Source organism: Halichoerus grypus, chromosome 5, assembly GCF_964656455.1.
Source record: "Halichoerus grypus chromosome 5, mHalGry1.hap1.1, whole genome shotgun sequence".
Classification (NCBI taxonomy): Eukaryota; Metazoa; Chordata; class Mammalia; order Carnivora; family Phocidae; genus Halichoerus; species Halichoerus grypus.
This window is the reverse complement of record NC_135716.1, coordinates 102,666,202-102,690,548: the sequence shown is the minus strand read 5'-3', so window position 1 is coordinate 102,690,548 and position 24,347 is coordinate 102,666,202. Positions and strand designations below refer to the sequence as shown.

Below are 24,347 nucleotides of genomic sequence, written 5' to 3'. Positions count from 1 at the left end.
GGTATAGCTCTAAGTTTGTTTAGGCTTAATTTACCATATCTTAATAGAGTTTTATATTTTCCATAAATATCTTGCACTTCTGTTGTTGCACTTATGTTATTTTTAAATAGAACAGTTTTTGTTTTATTTGTTAATTGTTGCCACTATATAAAATACAATATTTTTGTATATTATTTTATATGCAGTAACTGATTATAATAAATTAATGGTGGATTCACTTGATCACCTAATCATAAAATCATATCACCTGTGATAATGAAATTCTTATCTTATATGTTGTTTGTCCATTTAGTTATTTAGTCAGTTCTTTCTTTAATTTGTCCTTGCTGCTCTGCCGGGGAATTCCAGTACAAGAATAAATTGTATTGTATATATGCTTTGACAGGCTAAGCAACATCCATTCCATTCTTAGTTTGCAATATATAATTAACAGATCTTTACATGAAATGAATTTTTCTTTCTCATATTGAGGAAATCATATGGGTTTCACCCTAATATGCTAATTGCGTTGATGCATTAGTGGATTTTGAATATTAATACAATCTTGAATTCATGAAATATTATAGAACTTACTATATGCATATTACGTAAAATATGTATTTGATATTATAATATATTTATTCAGGATTTTTGCATTTATATTCATAAGTAAAATTGACTTATAATTTTCTTTTTCTCGTCACTTTGTTGTGGTTTCAAAATTATGCTAACAATTTTTAGAATTATTACTTCTATATAAATTTGGAAGTTTTGGCTGAATAATTTGATTCAATTTATTCTATTTCATTGTTATTGGGGTATTCTCATTTTCTATTCTCTATTGAGTCATATAAATGTATGAATTAATTTTTATTTTGGAATTTGTTTATTTTGAAATTTAAAATTAATTGACAAGAAAATTCCATAATATTCTATTATTGAATACCTGTAGCATCTGTATTTTTGGTCTCCCCACCCTGCCCCCTTTCCTCTTTCCTGATGTTGATTATCTGAGGCTTTTTCATTTAGTTGATCAAAGCAATAATGTAGCAATCGGTCGATTTTATTCATCTTTTCAAAGAACAAACATTTGCATTCATTGAGTATGAAATAATAAAAAAGACAAATATTGGTCTCTGCCCCTGATTCCTGACACAGAGTCCCTAAGACCTTTGTAATTTCCTGAGGGACAGGGTCTGACACAGAGTTCCTAAATCCCTTGGAATTTCTTGGATGATAGCAATGTCTTTTGTTCTAATGAGGCAACTCTTGGTGGGCTCCTGGATGGGGGCTGGTCACCAGAAAAACCAAGCCATGATGGGAAGCTTGAAACTCTTAGCCCTACCTCCCATTCTCTGGAGAGCAGAAAGAGCTGGTAATCAAGTTAATTATCCATCATTCCTATGTGATGAAGCTTTTATAAAAAAAATCCCAAAATATGGGGTTCTGACAGCATCTGGATTGGCCAATGCATCCACATTCTGGGAGGGTAGAGCACCCCGACTCCACCGGAATAGAACCTTCTGAGCTAGGGACCCTTCTGAACCTCACCTGTGGGAATCTCTGTCTCTCCCCATCTGACTGTTCATCAGTATCCTTTATGATATCCTTTATAATAAGCCAATAAATGTGTTTCCCTGAGTTCTGTGAGCCATTCTAGCATATTATTGAATCCAAGGAAGGGGTTATAGGAACTCCAATTTATAGCCAGTTGTTCAGAAATACAGTTGACAACCGGGGACTTGCAATTGGTTTCTGAAATGGGGATACTCCCATGGGACAGAACCCTTAATTGGCGGGATCTGATACTAACCCCAGGTCGTGTCAGAAGTGAATCATAGAACACCCACTGGTGTCAGAGAATTCTCTGGTGTGGGAACAACCCACACATCTGATCACAGAAGTGTTCTGTGTGAGTGTGAATAGACAAAATGGTTTTCTTCTTAGGCTGAAACTCTATTTTTTAATTAGTTGAATTGTTTCTTTACTTATTGGTTTTAACTTCTTGCTGTTTTTTTTTCCTAACTGCTCAGCTGCGCAGATGGATGATTATTCATTAGTATTCAGTTATTTTTTTCTAATATACCTACTTAAGATATAAATTTCTCTCTAAACATAACACTAGGTGTATCTCACAAGTTTTGCTGTGTAATATTTTAATCATTTCAATTCAAAATACATTTTATTCCTTATAATTTCTCCTTTGGTCCATGGGTATTTTAGAAGCCTGTTCTGTTTCCAAATATATGATCATTTTCTAGGTAATCTTTAAATTAATTCCAAGCTAAATTGCATTTTAGTAAGAGAATGTACTCTGTATGTATCTCATGTATACTTAAAAATAATGTGCATTCTGAGGTTGTTGGTGTGGTGCTTTATTAGCATCCGTTAGGTCAAATTTCTAACGTGTTCAAATCTCTTTACTCTTATTTCAGGAGAGAGCTTTTCACCTTAAAACTGTGGATGTGCCCTTTTTTTCTAATTCTGTCAGATTTTTGCTCTCTGTATTTTGAATTATATAAAAACAAATTTCAAAGTATTATTGCTCTGGTGAATTTAAATTTCTGTCATTTTAAACTAACTCACTTTATCCCTAGGATGCTTTGGCCTAATTCTATTTTGTCTGATATTAATAAACTAATTTCTACCTTTTTGGGTTAGTACTTGAGTGGTTCATATTTTTTCAATCTTCTACTTTCAACCTTATCATTTAAGAGGGTCTGTCATCGCAATATACATCTTCAATTTTTCATTTAGTTTGACTTTTTTGTTTTATTTATTTATTTTTTTTAAGATTTTATTTATTCATTTGAGACAGGGAGAAAGAAAGAGAGATAGCATCGTGGGGAGAAAAGCAGAGGAAGAAGCAGACTCCCTCCTGACCAGGGAGGCTGATGAGGGACTCGATTCCAGGACCTTGGGATCATGACCTGAACTGAAGGCAGACGTTTAACCGACTGAGCCACCCAGGCGCCCCCTTTTTGGGTTTTAAATGTAATATTATATCAATTCACACTTGCCGTGATGACAAATGTACTCAAATTCTATGTTATTCCTTCACATCTTTTCTGTATTTCTTTTTTTCTCAGGCTATTTTCCCCCCCTCTTCTAACATGGCATTTACATATATTTTTTAAGGTTACCCTAGAAATGAACAAATCACACTCACCTTATCATGAATGAGATTGTTCTACAATTTTATATCTTTTAATGCTTTTGCCAGGTTTTTATATTAAGGATATACCAGTCTCATCAAACAAGTTGGCAGATGTTTTTCTTCCCCCTTTATTTTCTTAAAGCCTTTGTGTAAAAGTTTCTCAAATATCTGCTAGTGTTCAGCATTAAAAAAATATCCGATTCTTGAGATTTTGTTTGTTTTTATTTTTAAAGTAAATTTTCATTCAATTTCTTTAATTAGAGATGAAGAACTCAGGTTTTGATTTATCTTAGGTCTATATTTGTAAGTTTGTTTTTCAAGGAATCTATCTCATAAGTTGGTTAATTCATTGGTATAAAGTTGTTCTCATATTCCCTTGCTTTCTTTTTAAATTCTGTAAGATATGTAATGATATTCCATTTAATTTTTCTTTTTTTCTTATGTTATTTAATCACCATACATTACATCATTAGTTTTTTTTTAATTTTTTATTGTTATGTTAATCACCATACATTACATCATTAGTTTTTGATGTAGTGTTCCATGATTCATTGTTTGCTTATAACACCCAGTGCTCCATTCCTCTTTTATACTCATCACCAGGCTAACTCATCCCCCCACCCCCCTCCCCTCTGGAACCCTCAGTTTGTTCCTCAGAGTCCATAGTCTCTCATGGGTCGTCTCCCCCTCCAATTTCCCCCCCTCATTCTTCCCTTCCTGCTATCTTCTTCTTCTTCTTTTTTTTTTTTTTTTTAACATATAATGTATTATTTGTTTCAGAGGTACAGGTCTGTGATTCAACAGTCTTACACAATTCACAGCGCTCACCATAGCACATTTAATTTTTCTAATGTTTGTAATTTCTTTCTCTACTAAAGTTTTGAGATTTGTATTAATATTTTCAAAGAAATAACTTTTTGATACACTTATTTCCTCCTGTTTTTGTCTTCCTAATTGATTTATACTATAATCTTTATTTTGTCCTTCCTTCTACTTACTTTGGGTTAAATTACTTCCTTTTTTACTACTTTTTAGGGTAGTAAGTATCTCAGGTCACTGATTTTTATAATTTTCTTTTCTATTATAGGTATTTAAAACTACAAATTTCTCTCCAAATCATGCATCCCCAGAATAAATTCCTCTTGGTAATGATGTGTATTATCCATTTCATACATCTCTGGATATTACCTGCTAATATTTTTCAGGATTAAAATGTCTATTTTCATTTCCTTTTACAAAAGGAATACATATATGTAAATGTAAATATATACTTGTTAACTGGGAGCGAATTAAAAGGAAATGACAGGCTAGTAATGTTGAAATTTTAGAGCATAGTGGAGAGTAATTGAAGTCTTCATCTTGTGCCAGAAAAACTGACAGTAAGAAGTAAGAGTATATTTTGTTTTATATTTTTCTAGGAGTCCCCACTAGTGTTAGATTTCTTCACTTAAAGGGCATTTCCAGTGGTGCCTGGGTGGCTCAGTTGGTTAAGCATCAGACTCTTGGTTTCCGCTCAGGTCACGATCTCAGCGTGGTGAGATCTGAGATCGAGTCCCTTGGACTCAAGAGTCTGCTTGAGATTCTCTCCCTCTCTCTCCTCCTCTGCCCCTAACCTCCCCACCTCAATAAATAAATAAATAAATAAATAAATAAATAAATAAATAAATAAATAAAATCTTTTTAAAAATTTTTATTTATTTATTTGAGAGAGAGTGAGAACGACAGAGATCACAGAGGGACAAGGAGAAGCAGACTTGCCACTGAGCAGGGAGCCCGATGTGGGGCTCGATCCCAGGACCCTGAGATCATGACCTGAGCTGAAGGCAGACGCTTAACCAACTGAGCCACCCAGGTACCCCGAAGTCTTTTTTTAAGGGCATTTCCAATTCTGTCTGCAGCTGGAACCCAGGGTGCACTAACAAACTAAAAGTTCCATATATCACCATTCATGTATTTTAGAAATGGGCAAAAGAGGGAGAAAAAGAAGAAGTCCTCTTCTACAATAGTCTGAGTGTACGAAGTGCTACTCTTCCCAACATTAAAGGGAATATCAAGTTATAAAGCATTCAAAGTTGCATAATAACATTAATTTTCCATACATATGTTTACATCTTTAGCTTACGATTTCAATCTAAGGTGCCTCTATGATTCTTTTTGTAGCTAATTTTAACATAATAATTAGAATTGATGTGTAACTACACCAGATCTCAGCTGCTCCTACAGGGTACACTTGTGTACACTGTAATTATGACTTATACTAAACATACCAAATGAGAACATGAAAAACTTATTATGTACTTAATTACACACATGCCATTTAATCATTTTTTTTCTAAAACTAGGCAATATCTGTTTCTAAAAAAAACATCAGGGAAATAAAACTATCAAATGATACACTGGCAACAGGTGGACTTTCCAGCTGTGATTGCTTAATAGTTTTTTTAAAAAATAGTATAATATAGTTTTTCATACTAATTGTTTTCTCTATCCTCTCACATTCCGGATGTCAAGAAAAGCCTTTAACTATATTTGTACTATTATCATTGCATTACAGATATTGGTTACCTAATTATCATGTCAATTAACTATACTGCACTTCTTTAAGGTAGGGAGCATATTTTTCTCATCATTGAACACCCCCACCCCCAATGCCTTGCCAAGTGCTGGCAGAAATTAAGTCCTGAATAAGAGTATTGTACAAATGGGAAATTAACAAAGTAGGAGAAGGTAGTTAATCATGTCCTGAAAGCTTAGAAGCTCTTCCAGGCAGAGAAATGGACCAAGGGCATTTGAGGTAGAGAAAGTTGTTTGCAAAGGCATGTAGATTTTATTCATTTATTCAACAAATATTTATTGAGCCCATTATACATGCTAGACTTTGGGATATAATCTAAGGCAATAACATATATGGTCCCAGCTTCCAAGAAGCTTATGGTTTATGAAAAAAAATGTGTGCAGCTAATAAATCACTCAAAAATGTGTTCCTATAAGCTGAAATAAGTGTATAAAGCAATATCAGTATATATAATAAATGGAATTAATGCCTTCTCCTGAGTTAATTGAGCATGTTTTATAATCCTAATTTGTCTCTACTGTGGAATTATTTATAACTTAAAAAAATTAGTAGTCATTCCTAGGGTTGAAGCCCTTTCATATAGTGTTACATTATATGTTATGTAACATTGGTGCTGTCTACTTATGTATATTATATCACTTAATGTGTAGAGCAAGATGCTCACAACTAAAAATATCAGTTCTTCCCTCCAAACCCATGTGCTATTTAGGTCATACATTTTACTTTTAACATATGCTTTAAGCATACAATATATCACTATTTTTGCTTTGAAATCTCTGCTTTTATTCATTTATTCCATATCAGAGTTCATCCTTTTTAGTTTATCCACATTTCTGTCTGGTTTCATAGTCCTTCTGCCTGAAGAATTTTCCTTAAGATATCTTGCGGTGCAAGTCTACTAGAAATAATTTGTGAGTGAGTGTGTGTGTGTATAAAGTAGATATTTTTTCCCTCACTTTGACAGATATTTGGGGGTGTATAGAATCTTATGTGGGCATTTTTGATTTATTTATTTTGCAACACTAAATATAACAATTCGGTGTATCTGGCTTGCATGACTCCAGATGAGAAATGTGCTGTAGTTCTTTGGTTCTCTTTATGTAACGTGTCTTTTTTCTCTGGCTGCCTTCAAGTTTTCCCCATTTTCATTTATTTTCAGCAGTTTGAATATAACAGGTAGGTGTGAGGCATGTCTCTGTGTGTGTGTCTGTCACTAATTTGGGGAAAATTTTTGCCATTATTTCTTCAATTATTTCTCCTCTCCCTTTTCTTTTTCTTCTCCCTCTGGGATTCCAAGAATACATTTACTAAACCAGTTAATATTGTCCAACAGCACTTGGATCCTCTGTTTGATTTTCATACTTTTTTTTGTTTTGTTTTTTCACCTACCTATCTTTGAGGTCATTAATTTTTTTTTTCTTTTCTTTTTTTGTGTGGGGGGTTACATTGAGCATAGGGAGTATTTTTAATTGGTTGTATTGGGCATAAGCATGTTGAAGACATTCCTTATCTTTGTTACTGTTTTTTGTTTCTAGCTTTTTCATTTGTTTCTTTCTTATAGATTCCACTTCTCTTCTAAAATTACCCATTTCATCTTGCATGCTGTCCACCTTTTGCATTAGAGATTTTATCATATTACAGTAGAATCTCGAATAAGTTGGGGTTGGGGCACCAACCCCCTGTGCAGTCAAAAATCCCATATAACTTTTGACTCCCCCCAAGAGTCTATTGTGATTTTTTTATTTGTAAATTCTTTTTTTTTTAAGAATTTATTTCTTTATTTGACAGAGAGAGACACAGCGAGAGAGGGAACACAAGCAGGGGGTGTGGGAGAGGGAGAAGCAGGCCTCCTGCAGAGCAGGGAGCCTGATGGGGTGCTTGATCCCAGGACCCTGGGATCCTGAACTGAGCCTAAGGCAGACACTCAATAACTGAGCCACCCAGGCACCCCTATTTGTAAATTCTTTATTTTGGCTAATATTGACTGCAATCACCACTACCACGGATTTATTATGGTTGAGAGGAGCTATTCACTAGCTATTCTGCTGTTATTAAACACTAAAAATTAGGAGAAAACTGGAGGTTATTTGGAATGGGATAAGGAGAGGAGAGCAGAACCTCAAGGGAGAACATGAAGTCCTACCCAGTCTTGTTATCCGAAATGAGTAACTGCGTCAGATCTAACTTAAGTGCCAGCTTCTCCAAAAAGGTTTTCAGAAAAAGGTCGCGTAACAGTTATTCACTGGACAAAAAATGTTTATGTTTCTAGAAAAGGTCTTGACATGAAAGACCCAACTTAAGAACAATTATACATAGCACCATGACAGAGCTGGGCTCATGGCAGCCTGGCACCAATTAAAATGCTACTGTGGACACAGAAATCTGTAGGGGCTAGCCCTCACTCACAGATATATGTGATGTTTCACAGCGTAGAGATGTAGATGGTTCTCTCTTCTGTATGTAGATGTCATCTGGAGGAGACTTCTTCCTGCTGCCACATTCAAGGAATTTCTTAATTGTAGGGATATTGCTTATTTTCACTGTGAACTCCTGGAGGTGCAGACAGGATAGTGGGGACTTTCTCTTCTAGAGCCAAAATGATTTGGAGCAGAATCATGTCCACAAGTCTCAGCTGATTTCCAATAAGAAATCGTTTGCCATGATCCCTTAAAACCTTTTCAAACTCAGACATGCATCTAATTATAGCCTTCTAGACCATGTTAACCGGTTGTTTTTGTTGATCATCTGGTTTCAGGAAAGGATGCATGATAATCAGTTCCAGCAGATCTAGCGTCCCTTCCATGTGCAGGTCAATGAGGGTTCTCTCCTTGAGGTCCTCCCCGAAAGAGATGGTGCTTTCCCACTATGTAGTGAAGAATGCTTCCTATCAGCACCAACTTCATTCCGTCAATTTCACCCATTGGCATGTGTTGAAACAGCAGGTGGTTACCATCTTGCAACTTTTGCAACTGTTCTTCTGTTTCTAAGAATACTTCATCCAACTCGACTCCAGTGGCAGCTAAAACCCATCTTGTGGATTCCATCAGGTCTCTTCTGTTCGGATAGTGGAGCTTGGGCTTCCCCGCCCTGATGGCTTTTCAGGCTTCCTGGAGTCCATGTGGAGCACCCAGAGCCACCCAATGTGTTCTGCAAGCAATCTGCTGCCCAATAGCCCATTGTTGACTGGAAGTCTTACCAATTGCATAAATAGCTGATTAACACATATTGTGTATGCTATATACGTTATATACTGTATTAGAATAAAGTAAGCTGGACAAAAGAAAATGATTTAAGAAAATCATAAGGAAGAGAAAATATTTTATAGTACTGTACTGTATTTTTTAAAAAAATCCATGTAAATATGGATCCATATAGTTCAAACCCATGCTATTCAAGGGTAAACTGTATAACATTGATTTTAACATTCTGCTCATAGCTTTTCAATATATATCTCAAATATGAGCCTAGTTCTATTGATTATCTTTGTCTCTTGGAAATGCATTGTCCATTATTTGCTTTTTCATAAACCTTGTAATCTTTTGTAGAAAGAAACTAAACATTCTATATAAGAGAGTAGATACTGAGGTAAACAATATTTGGGGGCGCTAGAAATTAGCATTCCTTTCCTTCTGCTAGACCTTTATTGTGTGGATTTGAAGCAATCTAAAGAGAAGTGGTTGCTATTGCTACCCTCAGGGCACTTGGTCACCTAATTCCTCTAGAGATAATGTGTGTTCAGGGTGGGAGTGGCCTTCTTTATGGTTTTATCATTTCTGATTCATCCTCAGCTGTAGATCTTCCCCTTGAGGTGTGCCTGAGAGAGAGTTCCTCTCCAGTCTTGCTCTATCCTGGTCCTCTTCCAGGAGAACTGTTGACCTGTTACTCATTAACTTTTAGTCTGGTAGTAGAGTGTACTCACCCCTCTCCAGCTGTAATTCTGTACAAGCATGTATTCTGATCCTTCCCTTACTGTTTTTTCACTAGTTTTCACTAATGCCCTGAAAGCTGTGGTGTTTACCGCTCTTCTACCACAGTAAGTTCTGTAGGGGCAGATGGGGAAGGAGTATTCAAATGGGGCTTGTGCTTCTCTTGCTGACACTGCCATTCCTCTTCCCTAACCCTGCACCATGAGGGACTCTTCCTCAGAACTTTCACCAGTCTTTTTGTGAATATCTTATGAGGTGCATGTAGAAAAACCTGCAAGTAGGTGTGACCTCCCCCCATACACACAGCACTTGAGGCCTCCAAACTCACACTAACATGCTATCTGCAGCTAATTTGTTAGCATCTCAAGCTGCATTCTTCTTATCAGTACTTGGCTACATCATCCCAGGTGAAGAAGTGCTCATGTCCTATCTTTTCCCGCAGTCTTTAGTCTCTCCTCAGATTTTGCATTAGTTGGTTGTGCCATGACCTCAGTTCTTTGGTTCAGGAAAAGTTATGAACTTGCATTTTGCCTGGATTTTTTGTTTTTGTCAAGGTGATAGCAGCACTCTTTCCACCTCTCTTTAATCCAAGAAGAAACTGGAAAGCCAAAATCATAATTCTTAAGGTGATATTTGAAAGATGAGTAAGAGTTTACTAGTGAAAGGGGGGAGGCCAGAAGAGATTTCCAGGTAAAAGAAACATCATGGTAGCGTTATGAAGGAGCATGATATTTACAGTGAATGAAAAAGGAGCAATGAGAGCAAGGTGGTTGAGCATAGATAATGAATATAAAGATGGGACTGTGGGAGACTGGAGAAGTAGAGCAGGTCACGCCATGCCTACACCTTGTTTAATCCTTATCCTAGGAACAGCAGGAATTCTATAATGTATTGTGAGCAATTTTCAGAGTTTCGTTTTGAAATATTTATCCTGGGTACACCCTGGAAAGCTAATTAAAAATCATGTGGGCAGACCGATGGGGAGATACCACAGTTGTCCAGGTAGAACAAGATGGACCCTTGGAATAGAGAAATAGGAGTGGGTATGGAAGAAAGACCTCTCCTGAAAATAAAAGGAGAAAGAAAGAAAAATGAAAGAAAGGTAGACTTTTTGAAGAGTCTGACACATATGGAGAATGGTGAGTTCAGGGTGGCTATTACACAGGTTTACGATAGGACTTTTAGGAAATTAGGCTGGAAATGAATTAAGATGAAACCGTGAAAGACCATGTAGGCTGCACTATGAAGGTTGTATTGATTTCTTCTATATGTACTAATTAGATCACAATAGGCTTTAAGCTGAGCTGTGACATGATCATATTAGATTTGGGGAGATACGACTTAAATCACTAAGCCATGATCTATGTAGATGGGACATTATTACATTCTGAACAGTAAATGCAACATTTTCAGCCTGTGTTCATATGAACATATATTAGAATGGTAAAACTAGACAATAATTGTCTTTACAAACAAATGAATAAGCTATTAAGACAGAGAAAATTTAGTTTTCTTACCACCATCCACTGAGCAAAATAATCTGTCAGTAAAATATATTACTCATGAAATAGGAATCATATTCAACATAAAAGTTGATTTGAAGATAATGAAAACGAACCAACTGATAGATCAAAAAGTGGTTATATCTGACAATTTACCTTTTGTTTTCATGGTTCAAGTAAGACGTAAATGAAAAATTCATTATATTTTGTATCATAGCAAATTTATAAATCCTGGTTTAAAAGATAAGCATTCATTACATGTCATTTTCCTAGTTTTTAAATGTTATTTTCTTGATAGAGTCACCCATCCAGCCACTTACGTATTTAAGTTCTCAATGAGCACACATTGGGCCCTGAAAACGTGCTTGGTACTGTGGATGCAGGGATTCCAAAAAATTAGATGACATACATTGTGTTTTCAAAGAGTGTCCAAAAAAGAAACAGACATTGCAGCGCACTGGAGTTACAAGCTGAAAAGTACAAAGTAAGGATGAAGTACCAGTGACACTGTACGAAGCAGGTTGGGGGCTTTATAATAAAGGAAATGAGGCAAGACTTCTTGATATGAGTCATCATGCATTTAGTTCAAATCATTTCAGCAAAGCGTTAATAATTACTCTGTACCAGGCCCTATGCTCAGTGTTTGGGCTACAGATATTGATAAGATATAGTCAGTGATTTCAAGAAACTAATAATCTAATGAGAAAGACTAATATTGTAACACCCAACTATCGTATCAAATTCTAGTAACAGTATAAACTAATCCAAAATGAGAGTTGGAATGAGGATTCACTGAGGAAATAATTAGGAATGAGAACTGAAGGGTAAATAACGTCAGGAGGAGTGAAATGTTAGATCAGTACTTCCTGGCAGAGGACAGAGCATGACAAAGGGCAGACAAATTAGCCTTTACTTTGTGCTCCCAGGGACACTCTCTGATGCACAATTTACATGCAGTGCCCTGCAATCATTCTAAGGAATAGGCATTACCACTTCTCTTTAGAGGTGTGAAATCTCTGACCCAAAGAGGTAGATAGCTTTTCTAAGATATGTCAGGCTGCTAGGCTGTCTGAGGCTATCTTGTTTAAACACCCATGTTCTCAAACACGTGATAATGAGTGAAATGATATGGTGTATCAGAGAATTGTAGGCAGCTTAGCATGGATAAACCATATGCAAGAATATGCATATTTCTCTTCTCTTCGTATGTTACCATTCCCATTTGGGTTTTTTTTTTTTTTTTTTTTTTTTTGGTTTTGACTACTCCTTCTTTCAGGCTTGTCATCGGAACCCCATCTCCACCAGCCTGCCACATATTGACAGACAGCAAACCTTACCTAATCTGCCTTACTTGGGGATATGAGTAGCTAGATGGAACACCAAGGAGGATTGCTTTATGGATCCCAAGTACCACAACCATTGCTTCTGGTCCCATCTGAATGTTGTCTCCTCTGGCTCGACTGAAGCTTTGCTCGTCGGATTTGGAAATGCCTCTCGCTACAGACTCATGTTCTGGGCCCCAGTGGTTATTCTTGCTATTTTTAGGTCCTTTCCCTTACTAGCCTGCTACCCTGATGCCCATCCTTTTCCACTACTCCCTGTGACAACGAACTCAACCAACTGTTTTCCCAACTCAAGTGGAAGAAGTTTCTTTCTCCAATTATATCACCTCAGTGGGGACAAAGAATATTTTCCATTTCTTTCTTAAGCCATAAATTAATGTTAATAAATCTGAGTTCTCACCTTGGTTGTTAGGCCCTATCTAATTCTGCTTTTATTCAGATATTTACAAACTGTAATTTGGTCAGTAATTTTAACATCCCCAATTAGCTAAGTATGGTCAAATCAAAGAGTATTTTTAACTTAGCATTTTGTCCCTTTAGATTCTGAAGCCTGAAATTATCCTTTCCTCTTTTTAAAAACTGACCCATCTGGCCCTCAATGGACTCCAGAGTTTGCAGAACAAAAAGATACCCTAGTCACTTAAAAATGAAAGAAAAATGAAGTCTGCCTTTCCTACCATCAAAATCGTTTTACCCTACTAATCAGAGAATCCCGTGTCACAGAGCCCCTAACTACTTAATAAACTTCTCTCAAATTTTGTTAAAAATTCTCTGTTCTCGGGCGCCTGGGTGGCTCAGTTGGTTAAGCGACTGCCTTCGGCTCAGGTCATGATCCTGGAGTCCCGGGATCAAGTCCCACATCGGGCTCCCTGCTTGGCGGGGAGTCTGCTTTTCCCTCTGACCCTCCTCCCTCTCATGCTCTCTGTCTCTCATTCTCTCTCTAGCAAATAAATAAAATCTTAAAAAAAAAAAAAATTCTCTGTTCTCTTCCTCTATTTGAACTGTACTCTTTGAATTCATTTCTGTTTTCTACATTACATCCTTTTTTCCTTAACTAGGACCATTGTCTATTGCTTTGTCACTAGCAGTTTTATCATTAAGTACAATATTCGTGTGTGTGTGTGTGTGTGTGTAGGCTTTTCACAAGCCAATCCCCCCTAATCTATCAAAAAGTATCAGAAGGCATAAAAAATAATATTCAGAACCATCAAACTTGTCATACATTATGATTTTAAATTTATTCAGAAAACATAAAAAACAACCTTGATGTGACTTACGCTACACAAGGCCCTGCCTGCTACTTGAGACCAAACATACATTACAAAAACCCAATCAAGTTCAGCACATATATGTTACAATTCTGTAAGCACTTAACTTTAGGTATTCTCCCCATAACTTCAGCTGTTCTTGGACCTTATTTTCATATAAAACAAACACATAAAATCCATAAAATTATAGGGAAAGTGAGATTTGATGTAAATTTTCAAGTATCTGAATGAAGCAAAATATAGCTGGCTGGTAACTTCCAATTTTGCATTCGTTGTGATTGAATGATCACCATATAGATAAAAGCCTACATTCACTCACAACAGATTAAATTTAGCAGAAAACAGCCTATTTCCCTGTTCTTTTTTTCTACTCATTTTGAAGCATTTTTATATCCTATAATTTTCTGTTATGTAATAAATCTCCATCACCTTTTATTAAAACATATATAATATATATATAGTTTCTCAAATAACAAATATAGCCAATTTCAGTCGTAAATCTGAAAAATGTCTTCCTGTTAGAAAAAGTAGAAGGCATTCCATGAGGACATAATAACAGTTCAGAAGTCTCAGAAACTGGGTTCTCATGATAAAAGTTCTAATAAAAAATTGAGTGGTGCCTGGGTGACTCAGTCCGTGGAGCATCTGCCTTCAGCTCAGGTCATGATCTCAGGGTCCTGGGCTCCAGCAGTGTCAGGCTCCCTACTCAGTGGGGAGTCTGCTCCTCCTTCTCCCTCTGCCCCTCTTCCCTGCTCGTGCACACGCACACACTCTCTCTCAAATAAATAAATAAAAATCTTTAATAAAAAAATTGAGAATTTCAGCTCTAGGGAAGAACTACTTATAATCATTTTTTCAGATTATACTGACATGTGAATATACTGTCTTCCTCCACTGTATAGAGTCTACCCAGTCTAGAAAAAACATCTCTCACTAATCAATTTTATGCCAAAAAAAGAAAACTATAATGAAAACAACCCATTTTATAATAATATTTTACTTCATTTTTATCAAGACTGATACCATTCTGCTCTCGGCAATTATGGCTCATCCTAGAAATATTGCTGCATAAGATCTATCACAAACTTAACAGCTTAAAATAACACACGTTTATTATCTCACAATTTCAGTGTTTCAAGAACCTAGGCACAGCTTAACTGGGTTCTCACAGCTTGGGGTCTCACATGCTGCAATCAAGGGGGCAAGTAGACTTCATTCTCATCTGGAGAGCTGACGAGGGAAGAATCCACGTCCCAGTTCATCCAACTGTTAGAAGAATTCATTTCCTTGCAGCTGTGTGACTGAGGGCCCTTGCTTCTTACTGGCTGTCAGTGGACGTCCACCTTCAGGTTCCAGAGGCTGCTCCAGTTCCCTACTATGTGGCCCTCTTTGCAGGCAGTTCACAGTGTGGTTGTTTGCTTCCTCAAGCCCAGCAGGAGAATTTCCTGTATACTGATCTGCTAAAATGGAATTTCACAGAACATAATATAATCTTGGGAAAGACGTCTCACCACCTTTGCCATATAATGTAACCTAATCCAGGATATGTGATATCCCATCACTTTTTTCCCTATTCTACTTTCTACAAGCAAAACAGAAGTCCTGTTCCACTCAAGGGGATGAGAGTATATGGGATTTAACACCAGGAGATGGAACTCATGAAAGCCACCTTAGAATTCCCCCTACCACACTTCTCTAATGTCCCATCGATTTTTCCTGGAGAGGTCAAAGCCACACCCTGTTTTAAGGATGAATTTTTAATATGTGCTTATAATTCTACCAGTAGAAAGATTGTCTTTCAACTTACATAAACCCTGAAATTTCTCAGTAAAATGTTACCCCATTTGATCCCAGTGTATTTTCACAAACAATAAAACCAAAAGGTGAAGTCCTTTATCTGTAAGGAAATGAATTTAGCAAAGTTATTTTAGAAGAACTTTCACATTCAAAGTTTAACTTAGGACCAGTTCCTCCTTGGCTAATTTTTCATGGGAGTACAATGGAGACAAAACTTTTGCAATGGGATGCTCCCTCACATTGGAAATGTTTGTCATTTATCTAATTCCCTCGGTTTGGAGGCCTTAGAGATCTAATTTTTTCCAGTGATTTCTTCTATCTTGGAAGGTAGAGCTACTCACAGAGGCGCCATTTTGTCCTTAATTTCCCTCTTATCCCCCTAGTCTCTCTGACCACACTTAATTTCTCAACTGAGGATTGGAAGCAGGACTCAGGTCAGGCGCCAGAGCTTTTAATTTAAAGTTTGAACGTTCTTTGCTAATGTATTTAACTATCATCATTTCCTATCATCATTTTCTAATGCCCAGCTTGTGGAATTGGTTGTAGTAATCAAGAATGGGGTCTGCCCCCAACCTTTGTAACCCCCTTAAGATTCACAGTTATTTTGTCTGTTACTGACAGATAAAGATGAGCTCCCCCACTGCCCGGCCCCAATCCTGGCCCTTCTTCCTACCCGTGTAAAGTCCTCAGGGGCCTTGAACTATGTATGTTTGCTGCTTTTCTTGAATTCCCAACTGCCTGAATGGTCTGGGCAAAAACATCTCAGGGATGGATGGCTAATGTGGTGCTCCATGGTCTATTCTAATTATCCCAATATTTTAACCATAATCTTGGCAAAATGCTATCTAAGAATTTTCTTTTTTTTTCTTTTTTTTCTGGTACCAAATTACTTTATTTGAAGAATGGTACAAATGAAAGAAGTTAAGTAGATGTTCTGGTACAACTTATAGAAAAGGTAAAGGTAACCCCAACATGCATGCATGCCTTGGTGACACCAGGGAAGTCACCCTTGTGGCTATGGGAAGACAGCCTAAGGCTTAGCTCTCACTATCACTGTTTCCCAAGGTGTGCTTGTCAAAGAGATACTCTGCCATGCCAGATTTGGGAGCCCCCATCTTGCACAGGTTGATTACGTGGTCACCCAATTCTTTGATGGATTTCACCTGCTCATTCAGGTAGACATCCAACTTTAGGCCTTTAAATAAAATCTTATGGGATTTTTGTCCTGGTACCCCAATTTGTGGCTTTATCATCTTATGTTGGAAAGGCTATCTTTCCTCCATTGAATTATTTTTGCACTTTGGTCAAAAAATTACTTAGACATATCTGTGTCTATTTCTGGTTCTCTATTTTTTTTTTTTTTTTTAAAGATTTTTTATTTATTTGACAGAGAGAGACACAGCGAGAGAGGGAACACAAGCAGGGGGAGTGGGAGAGAGAGAAGCAGGCTTCCTGCGGAGCAGAGAGCCTGATGCGGGGCTCGATCCCAGGACCCTGGGATCATGACCTGAGCCGAAGGCAGACGCTTAAGGACTGAGCCACCCAGGCGCACCCTCTGGTTCTCTATTTTTTTCTACTGGTTTATTTATCTGGTCTTCTAACAATGTCATAGTGTTGATTACTGTAGCTATATAATAAGTCTTACAACCAGGTAAATCAATTCTCCCACTTCCTTCTTGTTTTTCAAAATTGTCTTAGCTACTCCAGTTGCTTGATTTTCAGTATAAATTTTGGAATAATCTTGTGCATACTTGAAAAATGTCTTGTTTGAATTTGAATTAAACCTATATATCAATTTGGGGAGGTTTGGCAACTTTGGTATGTTGATGCTTCAATCCATGAACACAGTATGTCTATTTTTTATATTTTCTTTGATATCTTTCAATGTGGTGTAGTTTTCAGCTTACAAATCCTGTACATATTTTGATAGATTTACACACCTAAGGATTTCATTTTTCAAGAGTGTTAAATGATATTGTATTTTTAATTCCAGGATCCATGTGTTCATTGCTAGTATATAGGAATACAGTTGATTTCTGTATGTTAATTTTATATCTTTCAACTTTACTCAATTAATTTATTAGATCTAGGATTTTTATTTTTATAGGTTCTTTTAGAGTTTCTATGTGGACAGTCATCTTACCTTCCTTTTTAATCTGTGTCTCCTTGTATCTGTGTTTGCTCCTTTTCTTATAGTATACCTAAGTCTTATTGAATTAAGATCCACCTCAATCTAAGTGAACTCATCTACTTGGTTATATCTATAAAGACCCTATTTCCAAATAAAGGCATATTCTGAGGTTCTGAGTGAACATGGATTTTATGCAACAGAACTAGATATATCCCCTCCTCAAAAAAAAAAAAAAAGCTTGCTCTCTCCACCCAAAGGAATATGAAAGGGGAAGTTTAGCAAGGCAGAAAACTTTGCAACAATAACTGCTCCAGTCCAACCAAAACCTTTTGGCCCTATATCCATTGACACAATGAAAGCCTGAGTAAGGACAAATAAGGTAAACTTCTACCCTTATCAGGTTGTAACAGGCTCCCCATTATTCCTACTGGAATAGTGTCAGAGAGGACGAATTAGAGAACTGGAACTTTTAATCTCTACTGGCTGGTAATGAGGCCTTCCCTGTACCCCCACCTCACCTGTGTTGTCAAGGGAAGCCCATGGGAGCCTGAATTTCCACTTCCTACTGGTAGTAAAGAGGCTCCCATCTCTCTCCACTGGGGGGGTGTCAGAGGTTCAATGGAGAGTGAAGATGTTCATCATTGCACAGCAGGACACCACTTCGCCATATCAGTGGAGACTGAGAGGGAGGGGATCCTGATTTCCCTATCCCTGTAACAAGGTGTCCCCCCCTAGATGATCTGCTCTCTTCTTTTGACCTTTCAGAATCTCCTTATATTTGCTTTACCTAAAATGTATAGGGTTTTTCAGTTGTGCTTGGGAGCAATAGGAAAAAGTAGCTCTACTCCATCTTCCCAGTAGCTCACAAGTCATTCCAAACTGTAAACTCAGGAGGAGTTTTAGAAAATTTTGCTGTTTAATTTCCATCTTTAACTTTTTCTTTTCCTCAAGAAATTTTTAGGGAAGACATGGTAAAAAAAAAAAAAAGCAAAATAAAGTAAAAATATAATAGACTGCATGATGTGCCCCTTTCAGATGTTCAGCACAGGTGGTCTTGCAGATCATGGTTCCAACCCAGGTGCATTATACTCCATGCCAGTCAGTGGTCAATGGAGGGGTTTTTTTTGTTGTTTTTTTTAAGATCTTATTTATTTATTTGACAGAAAGAGAGAGAGTGCATAAGCAGGGGGAGTGGCAGAGGGAGAGGGAGAAGCAGGCTCCCCGCTGAGCAGGGAATCTGATATGGACTCAATCCCAGGACCCTAGGATTATGACCTGAGCTGAAGGCAGAGAGTAGTCCAGGCAGTTATATCTAGATTGTTTCAAATTCTTACACAGGAACCCCTGAGAGGATATTTTTTTTGCCTAGTCCAGAGTTTTAGATTTCTTAAGTTTCTTTATAAACAGCAGTGATTTTATTTATACTGATTTTATCTGAGTCTGAAAGAGTAATAGCCATTCAGCAGTCTCACAAAACCCTCTGAAGGACAGACACTCAGGTTACCCCTTATGTGTGAAAGTCATATTTTCTCCTTCATGATATTGTTCTTTGTCTCTGGCAGAAACTCTCCAAAGTCTTCTTCAGATACTTAATGCAGAGGTAAATAAACTAAGGATGGCCCAATCTTAAATTACTGACCACTTTATTTGCAAAATAGGTTTTTATGATGCTTAATTTTATATGTCATTTTGACTAGATCACAGGTGCTCAGATATCTGGTTAAGCATTATTTCTGGGTGTATCTGTGAGGATATTTCTGGAAGAGATTAGTATTTGAATAGGCAGTAGACTGAGGAAAGCAGATTGACTTCCCCAATGTGGATTGACTTCATTCGATCTGTTGAGGGTCTGAATAGAACAAGAAAGCAGGGAAGGGAGAATTCTTTCTCTTTGCCTGACTGCATGAGCTGAAACACTGATCTCTTGGCCTTGGAGTAGGACTTAAGACCACCTAAACTCATGCTTCTCAAACCTTTGGACTTGGACTAGAACTTATGCCAATGGTTCTTCTGGTTCTATTCCTCTAGAGAACCCTAATACAGTTTTCATTATAATGCCATTATCGTGTGGGGTCAAGCAGGAGAAGATAACTTTGTAAGGGTAGCTTTGATGGAGACTATTATCAACTGAATGGCCCACTCTCTAAATTCATATGTTGAAGTCTCAACCCCCCAATATGTGTTTGGGAATGGAACGTTTGAGAGGCAACTAAGGAGTGCTGAGGTCATGAAGATGGGGCCCTCATGATAGGGTTACTGCCCTAATAAGAAGAGACACCAGAGGGCGCCTGGGTGGCTCCATCCCTTAAGTGTCTGCCTTCCACTCCGCTCATGATTCTGGGGTCCTGGGATGGAGCCCAGCGTTGGGCTCCCTGCTCAGCGGAGAGTCGGCTTCTCCCCATCCCTCTACCCCTCCTCACTGCTCGTGCTTCTATCTTTCTGTCTCCCTCTCGTGCATGCTCTCTCTCTCTCTCAAATAAATAATTAAAATATTTTTAAAAAGAGAGACACCTGAGAGCTTCAGCATGTAAGGGCCCAGTGAGCAGGTAGCAAGCCAGAAAGAAGGCCCTCACCAGAAACCAACCAAGATGGCAACCTGATCTTAGACTTCCTGCCTCCAGAGCTGTGAGAAAATAAATTTCAGTTGTTTAAGTCACACAGTCTATGGTATTCTGGTGGGGTAGCTGGAGCTGACTAATGCAGAGCCTTTTACTTTGATAGGCTCTTTCTAGGTTCTTGGATGCCTTCATTCTGGTTGAAAGAGTATAGATCATCCCACAGTATAGCCCATTTTATCTCCTTGCCTTATGTCTTAGCTCTCATGAGATCTGATTCCCTTTCCTTGATATCTGAGTAAACTTTCCAATTTCTCCTGAATTAATTAATATAACTGTGTTAGGCCTTTGCTTCTTGTCTGGACAATGAAGTCCCTCTCTGGTCAATATTTCCTAATCTCCATCCTCTTTTGCCTCTTCTTGTTCAAATTATTGGTAGTAGGTTTAGGACTCAAATGTCTAGGAGGGCCAGCCCACACGAAGCGAATGAGATAGAAGCAAAACAATGTAGTGTCCTAGCAAATCAGAGAATGTGTGCCCCCATCAAAAAGACGCAGTTGGTACTTAGGCGCATTTTGTCAGATCCTCTACATTTTCAAGAGCATACAGAAATTCCAGTTTCTAAAGGTTAGCAACAAATTTAAAAAAAATTAAAAAGGATGGGTGTGAGCCAGTGTTATTCAGGCCAAACAACAACACAGGTCTCAAGGCCAGATTTGGCTCTTTGGCCCCCAGTTGAGGACTTCTACCATGATCGCTTTAATGATTTCTCCCAGGGGTACTAGGGGTTAGTTAGTCTTCGAATTGTTCTCCTGGTGGCTCCTGTTAATATCCCTTAGCTACCCCTGGAGATCAGGCCAATTTAAGTCCTGCTTATGGTGGAATCCTGGCGTAGGTCCTTTTTTTAGCTCCGTCTGCCAAACAGCAACCCCCTCCCCTCCCCTCCCCCCCCCCCCCCCCCCCCGGCTCAAAGAATCACTGCCCAGCGGACTGGGGGCAGTAGAGCAGGGCTCCTCCCAAGGACAGGACACAGGATAACTGCCCAGATAGCTCTGTCCTGGGGATGAGTCTGTCCATATTGAATAGTTTATGACGCCGCAAGCTGGTACACAGCTCTGCAGCCTCCTCTGCGCAGCTGTCACGGAGCCGGCAGACATCAATACTATTGTTCTCTTAGGCACCAGGATTTTATTTTCCTCAATACTTTATGTACTTCATTGAACACTATTGAATTTTCTTCTGCCTGAGTTAGGCTCTGAGACGAAATCATCAGCAGGTGCTTTCAATCGTTCTCTTGATGATTGCTTGTTCCTATTTTTGGTATCGTTTTATCTCTGAAGTACTGGGTTGGATTTTCAATTTGGGTGGTCAGACCCGTGTTTCTCCTCACTGCAGAAGTTCCAGCAAGTCTCTGAGGCATGTCTTACTATTTTAGTCCGCGTTTCTAGTGGGTGGGTCCAGGCTGGGCAGCAGCCTGCGTGAGGTGTGGCCGTCTCGCAGAAAGTTGCAGAACCACACGGAAGAACTGGATGGTGTGGGAAAAGGAGAAAGAAACAGAAATCAGTTTAACCATACTCCAAAAGAAAAAGAATAATGCTCAGGTGTTTTGGTCTTCCAAGATTTTTCTTTTTTGCCCAGATTCATGATATAATTTCCTTTAGTTAACACACTTTCTCTCTGTCACTGTCATTGAGATGGGCAATTTCTATACATTCTTCAGGGCTCATTTACTCACAGATGCTTTCCTGGGTTCCTAATCAGGGTTAGAACCCCTGCCACAGATGACCTCTCCTCCCTACATTTTGCCTATCACAAAACTAATTACCATTATTATTATTATCATTATTATCAATATTTAATTTTGATAATATATGGCATCCTTTAAGGTCTCAAAGGCGAGAGGTTATGTCAGTCTCATTCCCTGTATCCCCATGAGAAGAAAGAAGTAGTGTATGTCTCAGCCGAATCTATTCCACGTTCATATAACCTTATTCATATTCAATTTTTAATTTCATACAGCTTAAAAACATTCAGATTCTGTTATTATTTTATAGTTGCACAGAGTAAAACAGCCCACTTTACTTTCCCAGTGCATACTTGTTGGTCATCATTACTCTTTCCATGTATATGTGTTTCTTCTCATCTCTAAAATATAAGAGAATATAGAGAATTTAGTTTAACAATCAAAAGTTTAATATTAGATGATGCACTCTGAAAACAAAATCCCTTGCTTTGTGTATTGTGAATGTGTGATTCAGAAATGTTAAGGTCCTAGGAATTCAGTCAAAGTGTCTCTTGTCGAAGAACATAGAACTAATAGTTTATACTTATGAGCCTTTCATCAGATTAATCAGACAGGCTATTTATTTAATACCTCATTTTAGTTTACTAAGCCTGTTTTAACAAAGTACCACCAAATAAGTAGTATAAATAACAGAAGAGAAGTCCAAAATCCAGGTGGGGTGGTTCCTCCTGATAGCTGTGAGGGAAGGATCTGTTTCAGGCCTCCCGCCTTGGCTTGTAGATACAGGGCTGTCTTCTCCTCTGTGTCTCTTTCACATTGTTTTTCCTCTGTATTTGTCATCTCTGTGTCCAAGTTTCTCCTTTTTATAAGGGCAACGGTGATATTAGATTAAGGCCCACCCTAATAGCTTCATTTCACAACTTGATTACCTCTGTAAAGACCTTATCTCCAAATAAGATCACATTCTAACGAATTGGGAGTCAGGAGTCCAAGGTATGAATTTTTGGAGGACACGATTCAACCCATAACATACCTATTATATGATTAGAACTAATTTTTAGACTCTAAGGAATATGCATTTCATACTCCTGTGGGGTAGACCAAACCAACACTCATTAAGAAGAAGTGTATGATACAAAGAACTATGTAACCGGGGCTAAAATTGTGTGGAAAGTATATGTATGTTCTAGGAATTCAAAAATAAAAAATAAATAAAAATAGCAATGTGCACTGGAGTAATCAGGAAACATCTGAGACTCTGATAACAACAAACAGTAAAAACAAAAAGCTGGACTTTAATAAAATAGAATTTAGAGAAGTATAAGAGATGGAAAATAGCATATAAGGTAGGAGGTAGGGGTGAGAGCACAGAAGTATGAGTGATTAAAAGTGCAAGACATATTCATGTCACAGTGACTAGATGAGCTGGCACAGATGGAGAAAGCATGTTGAAGAAAAATAGAAAAGAAGGTTAAGTTAGGTGGGAAATGAAGGTTAGGCTAAATGGAAGCACGTAGTGTATTTGAAATCTTGGGAGCAGAGTTTACAATTGATCAGTTATGAAATAGGAAGTCACTGAAAGTTTTTGAGCAGTAGATTGGCAGTGATTGTGGTAGAATGCAGAAATCTTCACAATCTTGTACTCCTTCCCACATCCATGAACTTTCTTATGTAATTGTGCAGGTCCTCCCATTAGGAGGTAAAGACTATTTTCTCTTCGCAATGAATATGCTGGTCTGTGATTTACTTTCACTAATGGAATGTGGCCCAACTGATACCAAAGAAGTTTTGACCCTGGCCTCAAATTAATGGTTGTGTTTTCTTTCTCTCTCTCTCTGTCTCTCTCTGTCCCTCTGTCTCTATCTCTCCCTTGTGATCACCTGTGAAGAAGCCTAGTAGAGTCTGCTAGAGGATAAGATATCATGTGAAGGAAGCCTACCACAGACAAGGTCATTTTTGATCACTAGCCCTCAGAAGACTATTTAGTTGCCTACAGACACATGCATGACCCCAAGCAAGCAAGATCAACCTAGCCAGATCTAGCAGGCCAGAAACTCCTCCCATCTAACCTATAGACTCATGAGCAATAATAAATACTTAATAAGTAGAGATGGGCAATTAGAATAAAGAGTAAAATTTAGGGAACTGATCTAAGAAGGAGCTCAGACTAGGATACTGGTAACAGTTGTATAGGTAAGGGAGTCATGAAAAACATTTTGAGGAGAAAACTGGCCAGGTTTGTGAATAAAAAAACAATGAGAGGGAAGAATTAAGGAATTTTATTTGACTTTCTGCCGAATACTTAGATAAACTTTTGCCATTTCCTTTAAACATAGTTCTAAAGTGATTTTCTGTGGCTCAAATGAGAAC

General features: G+C 37.8%; 1 pseudogene; it reads right to left on the bottom strand.

Moving 5' to 3' along the window:
* Positions 1-8,102: 8,102 nt before the first annotated feature.
* Positions 8,103-16,662, bottom strand: LOC118529531 (glutathione S-transferase A4-like; annotated as a pseudogene).
* Positions 16,663-24,347: the final 7,685 nt, after the last annotated feature.